Source organism: Taeniopygia guttata, chromosome 18, assembly GCF_048771995.1.
Source record: "Taeniopygia guttata chromosome 18, bTaeGut7.mat, whole genome shotgun sequence".
In the NCBI taxonomy this organism is placed as follows: Eukaryota; Metazoa; Chordata; class Aves; order Passeriformes; family Estrildidae; genus Taeniopygia; species Taeniopygia guttata.
In genome coordinates this window covers 10,133,798-10,150,613 of record NC_133043.1, presented here as the reverse complement: position 1 = coordinate 10,150,613, position 16,816 = coordinate 10,133,798, and the positions used below count along the sequence as shown (strand labels likewise).

Sequence of the window (16,816 nt, the reverse complement as noted above, 5' to 3'; positions counted from 1 at the left end):
TCTAGAAGAGTCTAAGTGACAAGAAGATGATAGATTGTGCTTGAAATTGTTATTATTTAGATATCAAATACAGGATAGTTATTTTGAAACCAATATGATCTGTTACTTTAGCACTCAGAATTTGCCAGCCCTAAACTCCAGCAAGACAGAACTATGGAGAAAATGGATCCTAAGCAGCCTGCACAAACCAGGATTTTTCTGGTTTTTGTATAATTTTCCTCACAAAACGTCTCCTTTAATATTTAGGGTGAACACTTCCAAGTCCAGATAAATATCAAACATTAATCTCCATTTCAAGAAACATTATTCCTTTCAAGAAAATTTCCCAGAGTGAAGTATTCAGAGCAAAAGAGAATCTAATCTGAAATGTTAGTCTAGGTTTCTTTTTCATGTCCAGACCTCAGCCCACATTTGCCAGTTCTAACAAGAACACACCAGTTCCCACTGTGATTTGTCTTCAGAAATGAGGCCTTACAATTCTCATTTTCCAGCTCCCTCCAGAATATATCTGGAGAAATCAAAATCCCAGACTTGTCATATCTGTCAAGCCGATGTTGCTTTGAGATGGCTGAGTTACTATGGTTAACTCAATCACAAAATACTGCTTCCAGTTTATTTGTGGCCACAGATACACAGAACACTTGAGTTAAAATTAAAATTGAATAAAACAGAGCAATATGCTGCATTGTTTAATTTATTCCTCCAAACTAAGCACACTGGTAATACAATTTAAATACAAAGTAAGCTCATTCAAGTGGCACCCTAGAGAAGATTTCTGCACAGATAACTGATACTTACTAACATGATAGGAGAAAATCCTGTCATGCTCTGAAACACAACAATGATTATCTTGCTGCCATAAAGAGCAGAATGGAAATTTCCTCACCCAGCAAGTCTGTACTAAGTGGCTTTGACATTACAGATAACAATTCCTGTAATCTTTGTCAGCAGACACTGCCTGTCACCTCTGCCACAGGAACACCTTCCCAATAAAACACTGCACAAAGGATCTGCCAGGTGCAGAAACAGGTCATGATCAATCCTTGCAAAGCACTCAAATAAACCTGCAAGGCAACCAATGAACGAACCCATACTGTTAGATGAGCCATGATTAATTGCTTTCAAATTATGGGATTTTTTTTTTTTTTGTCCTAAATACTTCACTTTGTCTCTAATTTCTGAAAGTTTTATTTCCTGTGTCAATGGAGACCAGTTTTCCTTATCAGGAACAGCATTAACACTGTCAGGTAAACCAGGTGTGACAGTGCTGGTCATGCCCAGCAGCCCTGATGCTGTGTCTGCAAACACACGGTGTTGTTACACTGAAATGTTTGTGGGGTTTTTTTTTGCTTGGTTGTGGTTTTTTTTTTTTTTTGGTTTTTTTTTTGGGAGGTGGTATTTTTTTTCTTTTTTTTCTTTTTTGAACTTATCTAGCTCAAGGATATTAGCACACCACACAGAAAGCTGCTCTGGTTTAATCACTGCCTCCTTTAAAACCAAGTTACAAGTAAGCTTAAGGGCTTCTTCTAGACCCATTCTTAAATGTATCTGTGTCTAAAACTCAGGTCCTCACTGTTTCTTCTGAGCTCTTCCAATAATAAATTTTATTTTCATTCAGGTTATACTGTTAGACAACTGCTGCATCCAGAGGAACAACTTCTGTTCAAACCATTGGCACAACAGGAATCTAGGCAATAAAAAAACCCACATTTGCTCTTTGCCCATCTCTCTGTCTTATTGCAGCAATTCAAACTCTGTACATTATGTAGCAAACATCAATCAGCCACATATATTTGTGTTTTGACCTCCCTGGCGTTAGTAACACAATGAATACACAGATCCTGCAATACCAAAGCTGTGCCTTGCTCCATGTGCTGCAGACATTTCAAACACACTCTCCAAAAACTGGGCAAGTCAAGCCAGCCTCCTCTGCATCAAAGAATTTTTGAATCCCTGATCCAGGAAGGGGTTATTCTCTGCATGTCTGAATCTGCCACAGTGGGAAATCAATGCTCCCCACTGCAGGCTGAAACTTCTGGCAAAAATTCGTGCTGTGCCTCTGTGTAAAAAAGCCACCCTTTAACTGCTTTCAAATCTGTTTACAAATAGCTGCAGACTTCACTGCCAGATACCAAGGTTTAAATAAGGAAGGGGAAAAAAAAAACAAAAAAAAAAAACCCAAGAAAAAAGGACCCTTCAAAGCTGAACTAAAGCATATGATGATAATATGAAACAAACTGTGCATGAAAGTCTGTTTGCTAAATAATATATTGCTATAGCAGTGCTGTAATGGGCTACAAAAACCTTGTGATTTTCTGTGGCAAGCTTTCCTAAGAGCACTACAGAATTTATCAGCTGTTGAGAAGCAGTGACTCTAAGCTGCTTTTTCAGCAAAGAGGCCCCCTGTATTAGCCATCCCTGCTTGTGTTAAGCTCTCCTGCCTCATGTATCTGTTTCAACAATTGTCTAAAACCATGGGGGATTTGGAAACCCCTTTGTCTGGGAGGTTCCTGTGAGGCTGAACGGAGAGAGGTCCTCCACAATCAAAGCTCAGTTTTTAGGAGCACCATTCTCTCTCTGAACAGGAGGAATGAGCTGCAGAAGATTCCACCACTGGGGTAGCACAGACTTAGAGAAGGTCAGGGGAAGAAGCTGCAGAAACTACATAATTGCAGAACAATCCTGCTCTCTTTTTTACATAGCCATTCATTTTTAATTGCAAGGGCCACAGACACATTTATTCATTTTCATCACAGATGTAGGTGTGTATCAGCATGTGCAAGAGCCACTGCAAATATACTGTGCACCTGCAGTGCACATTAGAAAAGCTATCCAACAACTAAGCCTGAAATCCACATTTGCAGTTTTGCAGAGAATAAAAATCAAGCTGACTCAGTGAAAGGTGCTTTGATGCTGGTTCCCTGCACTTATTGCCAGAGCAACTGTTCCTGTTTGGGAAAACTGAAAGCATTCTCTCCTATAAAATACGTGTGAGAAAGAGGGAATAAATATATGCAAGCAGCAGGTTGGTATAAATCAGGGAAGCGTGTGAGAAGGAGGCACCAGCAGGGAAAAGGAGCTCTGGATGCAGGGAGGGAATGGCTGGCTGCACTCCAGAGCCCCTGGCCCTGTTTGGGCTCAGGCTTAGGATGAAGCTGGACTGGAAACCTGTGCTGAGACCTCCAGGCTTTGTTTATATCCAGGTGCTGTTGTGGCTCTCACCTGGAGCCAACAGCCCCCGAGGATGGGGAGGGGATGTCCTGAGCAGTGAGTGGAGGATTTGTGCCTCTAATGAGGACAGAGAGGGGTGCACAGGGCTCCAATGCTGTCAGAACTCAAAATGTCCCTCAGACATTTTTGGATGTTCCGGGCCCAGCTCAGAAGCATTTGAGACCCTGGCAGGCAGCTGGAAACAGCTGTGATTTTGGGTTTGAGCCATGGAATGATTTACCAACCTTGCAGGAAGAACAAGAAGTCACAAAAGTTTAGATATTAGAGTAGAAGTAGTCACAAAGTAAAAGGAGGAATTTTTGAGTGCTGTACAGGGGGGTTTTGGTTTTGTACATGGGGGTCAGAGGGTTTAAGATGGAGGGATTTGGGCCTGCCCTGTCCTCCCTCTTTCTTCTTCCTTACCTCCATGTTCTTGGTGATGTTGGCACTCACAGATTGGTTTAGAGTAGAAAAACACCATTTAATATAGGTAATAGGCATTGGGGACAAACTGTACCCATGTAACACGTAATTTACCATATAAAAGACAGCAGCAGCCAGGGGTGGGGGAAAGAGGAGAAGAAAACGAGAGACAAAGATGACTGAAGGTGTGTGTGCCTCTGCCTGAGCTGCTGAGCAAACCACAATAGCCCAAGAAGACAATCTTTTAAATAACTTGCAATAAACAACCTTGAGACCAAACAACAAGAGACTACTAAGCCTTTCTTTAAAAGCACAAATTAAAGAAAAAATTTTTCTACCACACAAAGCCACCATCAAACTAGGGTGGGCTTCAACACAGTGCTGCCCCAAAGGGAAAGATTTATCTTCTTGACAGATAACAAAAGAGAGTAATGGCTTTTTTTCTCCCCAGCAGGTTTCTTCACTGTCTTGTTTTGACTCAGCATGAACTCCATTCTTCCAATTTGTTTTTCTTTTCATGGTTCTATATAGCCCACCCTTGCCTCCTACAGATTTTGGGTTTATTAGTGTTTGTAGTTTTGTTTGGTTTGGTTTGGTTGGGGATTTTTTTGGGGTGGGTTGAGTTTTCAGATTTGAGCTCTCGTAACTTTGGGTTTGATTATAGATAGAAGTTAAGGAAACAAAATAACTGACAGTCCAATGGTCAGATTTCTGTTGGTGTAGGGTCTGAGCACACTGAAATTACTATTTTATACTGCAGGACAACAGAGTTTCTAAACCAGCTACTTTAAATTTGCCAGTATTATAAAATGCCACAAAAATTCCTTGTGCTTCAATTTTCCTTTACAGTGTTTCAAAACAGTATTTTTGTGGAACATTTGAACTTTAATTGCTCTGATTTCACTTCTGACTGTGTGCAGAATCACTGGAGCCCAACACAGGCACAGAAGGATTTTTCTTTTTTCAGAGGCTTGACAGTACAAGACAAACAAATTAGTTTTCAAAACTCCATAAACCTACTTTATCCTAAATTCCTGGTAGTTTTCTATCCCAGAAAAATGTCAGCATTTTGAAGTGTGGTGAGAATATTTTGTTAGTGATATTACAGTTAAAGACATCCAGCATTGGGATGGATTTCATTCAGCTTCAGCACAGAGTTCCTTGTCAGCATTCCCCGAACGAGAACACCACACAGGAGAGAAGGGTCTGTTCTCCAAAGGACAAATCCAGCTGGCACAGGGCTACAAAGTTTCTGGCATGCCCCCTCTGTGTCCTAGGAAATAATTACTTGGAAACACTCCCAGGCATCAGGACTTTCAGGTTTCTGAACGTGCTCAAACCACAAGGCAGCTGCAGATTCGAGTCATACACCTGAGTGTTCCCAGACACACCAAAGGGCACAAGCCCAGCACACACAGAGTTAAATTCCTCTGTCCATGAAAGAAATAAGAGAAATACTTTGTGAATAAGCCTGTGTCCATATGGAAAGCCTGAAATAAGTACTATACTCCCCCCAAAAAATTTCTTTATAGGTAATGGGAAGGTTTTTGGAAGTAACATGTCCTTAAAGTCTCATTACTAACACAGGTCTCAACTTAATTTTGGCACATTTACTTCCAGTAACTTTCTTTAGACAGGCATCTTCCACATGCAAGAGAATGTATCAGCTTCTTTAGGGAAAACAAAAAGAATGTTTTTTAGAACTTTTAGACCGTTTAATTACAAATATATGGGATTTTGGAGAGTAAGTCCAAGCATGGGTTCACTGAGGCTCTCCCTGTTTACCACTGATCTGTATACTGATGATTCTGCTATATTCCATGAAAGATAAAATGCAGAGAAATCCAATATGCTGCTTCTCCTTTAGGAATTCATTTGCTGACAAATAGTTATTCTGTCAAGAGTTATAACCATATAGGGAGACATCAAAAGAATTTGTCTAACTTCTTCCTTTTGCACAGCACATATCTGCAGTGGTTGCGCTGTGCAAGCGGTTAAAGAAAATAAAATATAAATCCCCAAATTCAGGGCAAGCATTGTGTGGGATATATGCTGCCAGACCCAGGCTCTAAGGTGAAATCACTGTATTTAAAGGACTTTAAATTGCTTTTAAATACCATATGCTTAAAAAAAAAGCACACACACACACACACACACATATAATATATAATATATTATATATATATAATTTATATATATATAATATATAATATATATATAACGAACTCCAATGCAAATGAGCTGTGCATTTACAGCTTAGCCCTGCTAGTCCCTGTAAATGTGGTTCATTGCTGCTTCCCCATTTCATGTTGGAGTTGGAAACAAATAGTTTTGAGTTTCATAAATAACCAAAGTGTTCTTGAACAACACCTTTCTTGACTCATTCCCCTACATTTCTATTAGCAATGAAAAATATTATAGAACACAGAAAGAGAGTAAGGAACAAAAATTCAGGACAAAGAATTGTCAAACACAGCTTTTCCTCAAAAAGTTGATTCATACAGTGCTTTTTCAATGCAGTAAGACATGGAAGGATATTGTATTCTTACACTGCTGGTGTACACTCCCCAAAAAGCTGATTCCCCTCCTCATCTCCCTCTCCTGGGGATTCTGTGGCATTGTGACTCATTTCACCCTCCTAACTAAATCCAAGGTGATGCTGAATATGACAAAAAGGCAACTTCTGGTGTCTTCTTATGTCTTCTTGTGACCCCACTTGTGTTTGTCACCTCTTTCCCCATGGTGTCCATGTTCTGGTGGCTGCCCTGAAAACCCCAAATTCATCCTGTTTGTGTTCTCTTATCCTTTTCACACACATCCAAAGCCCCCAGTGACTCCCATATCAGCTCTGAGCAGCACAGAATACTTTTTTCTTTTTTTTTTTTCATTTTTATGTCAAACAAAATGTCAACAGGTAACTGTCCTTGCTTCTCTGATGCCATTCAGAAATGTAGCAGTGCTAAATATAGACTGATTTAAATGCAGTTCTTTTAGCTGGTGTTTCATTAGCTTGACTTTTTTTTTTTTTAAACAAACCTTTTGTAGTGAGAAAAATGGACTAGCAGCAATATGCCAAAGAATATATTATATTGAAGGTACCTTAAAATCCTACCTACAATTGCTACAAATTACTGACTAAAGAATATACATTGGATGCAATAAAACTAGATTTCACATACACCATCACCTGTTCAGCTGTACTGTCTTCTCATAAGGCATTTCAGAAGTAAGAGTAATATTTAGATAAGCTCTCTTTAAAAATAATCACAGCAATGACATAAAAATGATGATTAAGTGTGTATCTCATACTTCCTTTCAATTCCATAAGAAAACTTCATGCATTTCCCTTATTTACAGAGGCAGCTTTCTCAGGAGCACCAAGGCTCCAATCTGGATACTTTGCTGGGCAAGTGAAACTGGGAGAGGTTATTTTTGAAACACAGATTTACATTTTTTATTGGGGTCTCAGCAGCATTATCTCTTTCCAAAGATGCTTGAAGCATCCTGAGCCGTAATTACACACCTGTCTGCTTCCATTGGCTGCTGGAATCCTATCTAAAAACCCTGTCAGAACATTTTGTGTTTCCATGAACTGAAAAGCTCCTTTTTGGAATACAGGTTCATGGCTAATTTCCTCTACATCACAATTAGTGTCGGTCATTTCAGATTGGGAATCAATAGATTTAGTTTTGGTTTTGCCTCTCAAAATAATGTTCTGAGGTTTTGCTGTTTGGGTTTTTTCTAAAGATAAACAAACAGATAATGCATTACCTAAAGCAGAAGTTATTGTTACCACTACCCACAGCTTTAATTCTCAATAACCACTGCTTATTATAAGTCAGAAACTAGGGAAAAGTAATTGTTAGGTCTATAAGGGTTTCCAGGGGTTTATTTCATTTAGATGCATCTGAAATTGCAATATTGTTGCTGAATGCATATCAGTGTTACACTCAAGCATAAAAGATCAAGGATTTTTTGGATGGAGATAATTTCAAATTCAGTTTCTCAATATACAAGTGTTTATGCTCCTCTTGAGGGCAAGTGAATTAAACTGAGTGTGCTGGCACTGTACATGTAGGCACCATAAAACAGGCAACACAATAATTGTTCTGTTGTAAACCCATGAAAAAAGCATGTAAATAGTCTCAATTGTTCCTGAATATGCTCAATCCAAGTTCAGGTGGCCAAGAAGGTTTGTGCCACTCCATAAGCACCTTGTACCACAGCCAGTCCCAGCAGAAGGGATGTGTGAGTTTTCAGCTGTCACTTCTGAGTCTTGAGGGGATTTGATTTGCTCATTCTGAGCACTCTGCCATGTGTGTTGTACATAAATGTCACCCTGTTGCACTGTCAGCACCTGAGGAAGCTGTAGGTGCATTGGCACTGATGGAAGAAACGAGCCAGGGCACTCCAGGACATAAAACTGGTCCGGTTTGAGCACTGTGGTGTCACAAGTGTCCCCATTTCCTGGATCCGTGTCTCACCCAGCACTGAAGCATGCAAACACAGACCTGCACAGGGCCCCCAGAACTCATCCTGGCTCTTATTGCTGCCACAAAACCAGGCCAGCCCTACCCTTTTTGCTAATATTTATCCAACCTCTATTTAAAAGCTCCAGAGTAAGGAACATAACAGGCTCTCTGCATTATTTGTGCAAGTCCTGATGTATCCACAGCAATGGAGCTCCCTCTGAGCACCTCAGCTAAATCTCCCACTGTTATTATCTGAGCAGTGATTCTAATGGCATTTTGGATGAAAGGATTGTGCCTCTTGCCCTGGTGTGAAGAACAGTAAGATGACATTCGTCACTTTGCTTCCCAGTGACTGCCAACTTTTTATGATATGTAGGGCAGTAAATGAAAATAAGACTCCTGTGGAATCACAAGGAGTCCCATAAAGCTTCTGTCCATGAATCAAAGAAGCCACTTACCACAGATAAGTGCAGCTTTTCTGTAGAGACAAGTATTTGTTTTCCTAGAGGATGAAAATAAAGGCACATTTAAAATAGATGAGCTTCCATCAGATTAAATTCAGAGGTGGAAGAAACAATTCAGGTAAATTAATAAATTACCTAAGCTTCTCAAATGAGCTTTGAGATTTAGATGTGGTTGAATATAGCTTTTCTGGATGCAATCAGAGGAACATCTGGAGATTCATCTAGATAATTTGAAAAGCCTTTGCAATTTCAATGGATTATTCAGCTGAAGAATGGACAAGTTGTCATTTTTTTTGGTAAACACATATATAACTTCCAAAGACTTTCAGAGTTCTAGTCTGTTTTCACAGAACAATGACAACATCAAAAAAAAAAAAAAAAAAAAAAAAAAAGGCAAATGCTGGCTAGGATAAGATATTGAAAATCTAAATAAATGCAGTTAAACATGGCAAATGCATTTAAAAATAAAACTCATTTCCAGCAATACTCCATTGAGTTTCATTACTGAGGAGGATATTGCATATCTATCTCATTTCTTAGCTTTGTATTTCCCCTTGAGCTGTTTATGTCCTTAAAATATAATTAGACAAAGACTGTAAATGCAGTACTGCAATCCAGAATCAGAGTAATTCAAAGAGGGTTTAGAAAGGTTTGAAACTGGTAAACCATTCATTACTTTCATTTTAGACACTATTTAAATCTCACAATTCAAGGAAGTGATGTTTTAGTATAAGGGAATATCTTAATTGGTCTGAAAAGATCTGCTCTCCTGGGTCTAAATCAAAGACAAAATCAAATCACAAAGCAAGGTCTTTTTCCAGTCTGAGGATGAGCCAGATCCCCAAACCAGGAACAACGAACCATCACAAATTTGCCAGTCCCTTGTGAAAGAAACTGTGCTCTGACACAGAGATAGGAAACAGGAAAGAGAAAAGGGAGATCTCTGATTCTGGACCAGCATCATCCACTTGACACAAGTGTACATGACCATTGTCCTCAAGGAAAAATTACTTGGTTTATTTTTAGTACAGGGGCTTTTTTGGTTTTTGGGGTGGGTTTTTTTTTTGCTTTTTTTGTTTGTTTGTTTGTTTTTGTTTTGTTTTGGGTTTTTGTGTGTTTTTTTGTTTTGGTTTGTTTTGGGTTTTGTTTGGTTGGTTGGTTTTGGGGTGTTTTTTTTGTTTTGTTTTTTTTTGTGAAATTTGAGTACAGCAGGAAAGGAAAAAGTAACAGACTTCAGAAACCCCAATTTCCCTAAATAAAACCCATCCTGCCAGCTCCCATGACTGATATGTTTAGTAGCTTGAAAGTGGCAGTCCCAGCAGGATGCAATTTATGAACATCTGGACTTCTTTGCAGTCATTTCTATTGTCACTCTCAGCTATTCAAAAAATGTCTCCTGTGGTTTCTGAATGACCACAGATAACCTGTGTTAGAAGACAGAAAAGCCCAGCAATTGCAGGAAGGCCAAAGCAGTTTCATATATTTGCATACAACAAAATAATCTCAAATTTCATGACTTCACTGTGGGTAACTCAGCACTCCAGCCCTTGGGGCTCCACACCTGAAATGGTCTTTCTCAATTGCAATGACATTAAAATAAAAGACAACATATATACATATACATACATATACATATATATATATAAATATAAATCAGAAAGGAAGAAAAGTGTAGCACTAAACAAAATAAAGTTTTGCAGATGATGTTCCTGCCTGGCAAGAGCTGCAAAGAAAGGGAAATACACATTCTAATCTGCCTGCAACTGTTGTGATTTAGGAAAATTATCTTCTGGTACATAACTCCAGCTCTTCCATTAAATCCTATCTTAAGCATATGTTACCATTAACGCCCTAATTTTCCAGACTCTAAGCATGTACATAAGCACAGTAAATCACAGGATTATTTATATTTGAGTACCAGCACAGCATGTGAAGTTAAGCCTTTTTAAGATCAAGGTCTGCAAAGATGAAAACAGACTCAGGGGAATGTGTGGTTTCATTCAGAGTTTCTGCATTGGATCAAATCACTCCAAGGTGTGACTTCTTTTACCCAAGGACTCTCCCATGCTGGGGCAAGCCCTTCAAAAATAAGTTGATATCTGTTTATTTAAATCCAAAAGTTCAAATACCATTTGGAACAATAACCATTAGCTGTTCTAAAGGAAATGAGGTCTCAGTTCTTTGTGGTTATTTAAGATCTTAGCACACGCTTTTCCAGAACAGGAATTTCACCCAGATGCCCTTCATTAACTGTAAATATGACTTATGGACACAGAGGTGTCTTGAGCAAGCCCATATTTATTTCCCTACAGGAGCAACACACAGTGGTGCCATTTAGAGCTGCCTGCAGGTTCTAGAGAAAACAAATGAGGGGATCATATCCACCCACAGGAGACACTCCATCATGGCTCTAATTATTTAGGCAGTGCCCTCAGAATTCTTGAAATGAGCATATAGTACAAACCATTCAATAACATTTTAATCACCAACCACTGAACATTTGATAATAAACCCAAATATTTGAACTAGTCTGATTTCTTGTCCCTACTCTCCAGGAGAAAATACCATGGCCTACCAGAATCTAAAAAGAAAAAATATAGACTAGAATTTCACATGGGCAAGTTCTCTGAAATGTTAAATCATACTTAAACCACATTTCCTACAATTACAAGAAAAGAAGTAAAGTTCATCCTGTTAGAGATCAATTTGCTAAAGAAGGCAATTCTGTCAAGAATTATAACAGCATAAAGAGGTATCAAAAGGAATAATTTATTTCTTTTTCTACAGAGAAGGATTTCAGCTTTAAGCTTTGCTTTGAGATGTGTTTTCCAGTGCTACAGTGCCTGTGCAGCAGATAGAAGCAGCATTTATAAACACATATAATCCCTCATTTTGCAGCACACTGATAGTTAGTGATGTGCAACCATTGTAGAGAAGCTCAGCAGCTGCTCAGCATCTGAAATTTGCATTAGACATTAAAGGCAACCTAATCTGCTTTATGATTAACCAAATTTCAGACATAAGGACATCTTGGGCCTGCCTGAATTCAAGCTATTCCTCAATGGGAGAGAGTTACCCAGAGTCAGAAAAATCCTTTTTGCAAATACAAGCCTCAGAGAAGTTCAAGCTAAAGTTTCTACTAAATAGTAATAGTAATAATAATAATAATAATAATAATAGACATGCATGCAACAAATTCTTTGTGACTTCATGGTGTACGAGCACATCCACCATAACAAGCTGCATCACAATGTATTCCTTGTCTAATACTGGCTTTATTGATAATTACAGCAATTAAGTCTCTTCAGCACAATGAAATATACTTTATGTCAGCCTGTTGGACAGTTCTAAGACGTTACCAAAGCTACTCTGAAGAGCAAGTGACAGATATTGATTGCTGAATGTACATTCTGCACAAAATGATGAAACCTTCCTGAGGAGAGGGAAGTCTTTGGAGAGGTGACACTGCACAAACTGAGCAGTTTCTGGTGCTGTCACAGTATAAAGGGGAGGAGAAGGAGGAGGGAACCTTTGGAAGAGGTTTTAATTACAAATTTCAAACTCATTGACACATCAAATTATCAAAACAAGCCCATTTTCCAATGTTTTCCAGTACTTTCTCATTATTTGAGAGAGAATTTTTTTTAGAGTGGAAGCTGACATCAATTAGACATTGCTGCCTAAACATGGTATCACCTATCAGCACTTTAAAACATCTTTATCAAGTGTGTGGTGACTCACTTTGGTGGACTGATGAATCTCCTCCAGAACTTTCATTTTCTGACTCATATAATGAAATGTGGGCTTTATTCTAATATCTACACCAATCCTGTACTTAACTCCCAGCTACCTGCATTTTTAATGTTTATAAATAGCAATTTGCACATAAAATTTGGGTTGTATTTGCAGCTCTCAAAGCACTTTGCAAAGCACATTTTCCCCATTTGCTTCAAAGCCAGAAAGAATGAACAATCCCATTTACTCATTTGCTTAAATGCCCAATTTTTAGCCCATCATAATGGTGTGATGTGCTCTCTTTCATCAGCTACCATTGTTATCCTAACAATGCTAAAGATGGCAATAAACCCAGCAGTAGCAACAACCACTTCACTTGTCAAAGCAGCAGGGAGAAGGACTCCAACCTGTAGTCCAAAAAAGCTGCAAAATAACAGGTTTCTCATGCAGAGGAGCTCTAGAGCCCCTTCAAACCCAAGCAATAAAGCATGTTAGGAATTACCTGCTCTGAAGTTTACCTCGTGCTTTACATTGTCGTCTCTTATAGCAGAATGCATTCATATCATGCTCAGATAAGCACAGCAATGGGTGGAAAGATGTAATAGCATCTCTGGATCCTAAATAATACATAGGAGATTCATATGGGGGAGCTGGTTTCTACTGCTGTGGATCTGTTACATATCAGAAAAGCTAAAAATAATACCCTGCCATCAGCCTTAAAGGAAAAATAAACCAGACTAAAATACAGCACATTTACATTCAATATCCCGGCATCAATAAAGTTTGGAGCCTTTCAAGAGATGTGAAATGAGTTTAATTTCAGCATCATTGGACTGAATTTTACCCTCAGCTTTGCTTAATTATAGACAGCCTGGAAGAGACATGAGATCATAAATCTGAGGGTGTTGTGAAGCTGGGCTAGTCAAAAATCCAGCTAATGGAGAAGAGGTGCCTCCTGTGAGTTTCAGCATGGATACACTGTAGAAACAACAGTTAAAAAGCACAACTCCATTAATTACCTGCAATCCTTACTAGGCTGTCTTTTTCAATATATTTATTGCACCACACTCTGAGCATTTTTAAGAGCTTTGTTATAAATTTCTCAAAAACCCAGCTCACAGTGCCTCCCTGTTTCTCTTGTCAACTATTTCCTAGTGACTTTAGAAGTAAGGTATAGAAATAACAGGAAAGAGGGATCTTGTCCTTAGAGAGAGCCATATCCTGGAGGAACCCAGAGAATTCTTCAACACCTCACTGGAAAACTGTAGGGAACACAGTGAAAACCAGATACCCCTCCTGCCATCACAGAACTCTATCAATATTCTCTATAACTGAATCACATTAAAATTGAAACACTTTTAATTAAATGGCCATGGATTTCAAATAAAGATGAATTTTACAGGTTTTCTTGAAGCATATCTCCACTCATGCCAACACAGGTGAGAGCTCCACATACTCAATAGTCCAACAACAAAAAGCAGAGACAGAACACAGACCATCAAATTAAGATCCATCAGATCCTAAACCTTTCCTGACAATTCAGTCTATTAGTCTTGTGCTTTGTATATTTTTAAAAGACAGTGTGACAGGGAGAAAGACATGCAAAATATTCTTCTCAGATGGTTCAGAAAAACTGTAAATGGAAGTGCAGAATGAGGCTTTTAGGTCTGGGCTACTCTGATAAATCAGGCTGCTGCCAGTCCCAGGTACTGTAAATCACATGGTGCAGTTTTGATGTGACAAATGCATTGATCCTTGCTGAGAGCTATTTTGCATCATTTGAAATACACACCCAGCCAGGCATATGGGGAAATGCTCTTAACCTTAGAAAAACTTCTCCATTGACTTGAGCCAAGTTCTGTTACAAAATGCAAATCCCCAAACTTTCTTCCAGATTGTTTTTTAATTAACACCTTGCTCAGAGCTAATTCACAGCCGTTAAAACAAGCCAGTGAGCCACTTTGATCTTTCTCCTTCCACAGCAGATGTTTTGGATGATGAGGAAAGCTTTCTCTGGTGTTTAAATACTCGTGGGACATGTTAACCAATAGCCAGGTTATATCTTCCCCGTCTCTCTGGGGTTGACAGCATCTCACTTTCCAAGTGCAGGTATGATTTGTCCCAGTAACACCTGCTCTGTGACGTGCCTGTGCTGCTCAAGTGAGTTGCATTCTGTGCCATTCGGGCAGCCCCACAAACAGGATTTGGAGTGTTTATTCACACATTTATTGTTACATTCCAGGCCTTTCCCAGTGCTGCCATTAGTGGCTCACACTGATAAAAAGCCAGCACATGTGGTGCAAAGTCATATATATATATATATATGTATATGTATGTATGTATGTATGTATGTATACACACACATATATAAGTATACAAATGTGATATCCAGATATAATTTGTTGCATTATGGGTCTACAGAGAAAAGACCAAAAATGACAATTCCACCTCACATGCCCAATCTGTTCTGCTCCCACTTTTTTTACAAACATCTCACAAGAGCTGCTTTTTGTCTTTCTCACTTTCACTTACCTGAAATTCTCTTTCTGGACTGCTGGATGCAAGGCAGAGTGTGATTAGCTTTAATCAAATGCTCTCTTTTGTTCTTGCAAATTCTTTCCTATGGAGAACATATCCTACACAAATCCTTACATATTCTGACTCCAACCAATACCTGCAATGTAGTGCACCAACTCAGAACTTCACAGTCTGTTCAAAATAGCACTTTACTAGCAGTTTGTTTTCATGCTTTTATTCTTTGAAGTATCATCCACTTGACATTTTGTATGAATAATAACAATAAAAAAATCTTTCAAATAAACCAAAACAGTAAGAATTTTTTTCTCTTTGTTGTTTTTGTTGTTGTTGTTGTTGTTGTTGTTATAGAAAAGGTAAATTGGAAGTACAGTTAAGTAGCCTAAAATCTTGATTCCATTCCTTGAGACACCAGGTATCAGAACAATTGACATTTTCTACTGATTACACACAGGGTAATCCACAGAGAGAAAAACAGGAGTAAAGAGATGGAAAACTGAAGGGAGTGTTTCACTACTGCTGCTGTTGCCTGACTGTTAATCAATAAAGCAATAAATAAGCTGCCAAATTAGGCATATCTTAGCTGTGGATTTTGGTCATAATTCTCTAGAGCGTGTTTATGCAGAGAAGGAAGTTGATTTCTATTGAATTTAAATTCAAATTTAGGCCTTAAAAACAAAATACAGATTTTCAGTTAACACTGAAGGAATCCTTCTTTCCACTTCAAGAACAGATTAAAAATGTCCTTCTGCTGCAGCATTCAGGAATCTAACCTTCTCTAGGAGCTGATAAATAACATTTCTTTTCAGTCTTTCATTTTTCCTGTGAATGAGTTTGAACAAGTTCTATGTAGAAATAGCAGAGAAGCAGCAACTAGGATTTATATACTCGAAAAAGAACTGAACTAGACATCTAAATATAGATAATATGATATGTTCAGAGCCTTAAGATGTCAGCTATGAATGTCTTCCACCCTTCCAGGAATACAAGGCTTGTTAGATAAAACCCTGGCTGACCTGGAAGTCCTGCTTGGAGTAGGAGGTTTGATAGAGATCTCCAGAGGTCCCTTACAACACTTCTCTGATTCTGGGCTTCAAAGTAGAATGAAAAACAAAACAAAACAAAATTTTCCTTTCATTTTTCTGTTTTCTTCTTCTATTTCATTAATATGGTTTAAAAAAAAAACAAACAAGAAAGAAAGAAAAAAGTGTATGTTTTTCAAGAAGGAATATTGTTGAAAGCAATCAATTGATAAATAAAGGACAGTCTGAAGTCATCCTAGTAGAAAATTAACAATAATTAAAAAATAAATAAAGTAAACCATGTTCTAATAAAAAAAAAAAGCCCAAAATTAGAAAAGCATTTATGTTGCTATAACAGATAAGCTAAACATTACATAATGGAAGGTCTGTATAATGGATAGTCTGTACCATATGAGGAGCCCAGACTCTTCTGAAATACAGCTTTGCATTGGAGCAGAAAACTAAGTGGGATAATCCAAAAGCCAATTAATTACTTGGAATTAAAAGTAAAGAAAAATTCTTTAGGAATTAGAGGAATCCATTGCTTCAGTTGTTTCATCCTGCCCTGATTCATAAATACATATCTGCTATTTTTTGAGATTATTAAAACAGGGAGGCCTATTGACCATTCTATAAGATGATCTAAAAATCCTCCATGATTATGCAGCATTAATTATTTTTAACCTGAAATCACTGCAGAGAGCAGACCTTTCCAAGTGTTTCCGTCTCCATTCTGAAACATGCTCTCCAGATGGGTGGGTGGCCTCCAAGCTGTGTCTCCCCGAGTTTGTCTTTGCAGGAACAGAGTTTTTTAAGTGAATTCACAGACATTACATATTTTAGTGTATTAGTTTTCCCAAAGGAACCCTCGAGGGACCAGCCTGCTTTATTAAACTTTAGAGGAGTTACAGAGCAAGATCACAATTAATTCCAAAATATGTTTTCTGAATTGCCA

The 16,816-nt window shown here is 38.3% G+C and overlaps 1 long non-coding RNA gene across 1 annotated transcript; it reads right to left on the bottom strand.

The window, feature by feature from the left end:
• Positions 1-1,602: 1,602 nt before the first annotated feature.
• On the bottom strand, positions 1,603-13,101 carry LOC140685267 (uncharacterized). Its single transcript, XR_012058607.1, has 2 exons — positions 12,807-13,101; positions 1,603-8,607 (listed from the first exon to the last, which is right to left on the bottom strand). It is a non-coding gene; the product is annotated as an uncharacterized lncRNA (long non-coding RNA).
• Positions 13,102-16,816: the final 3,715 nt, after the last annotated feature.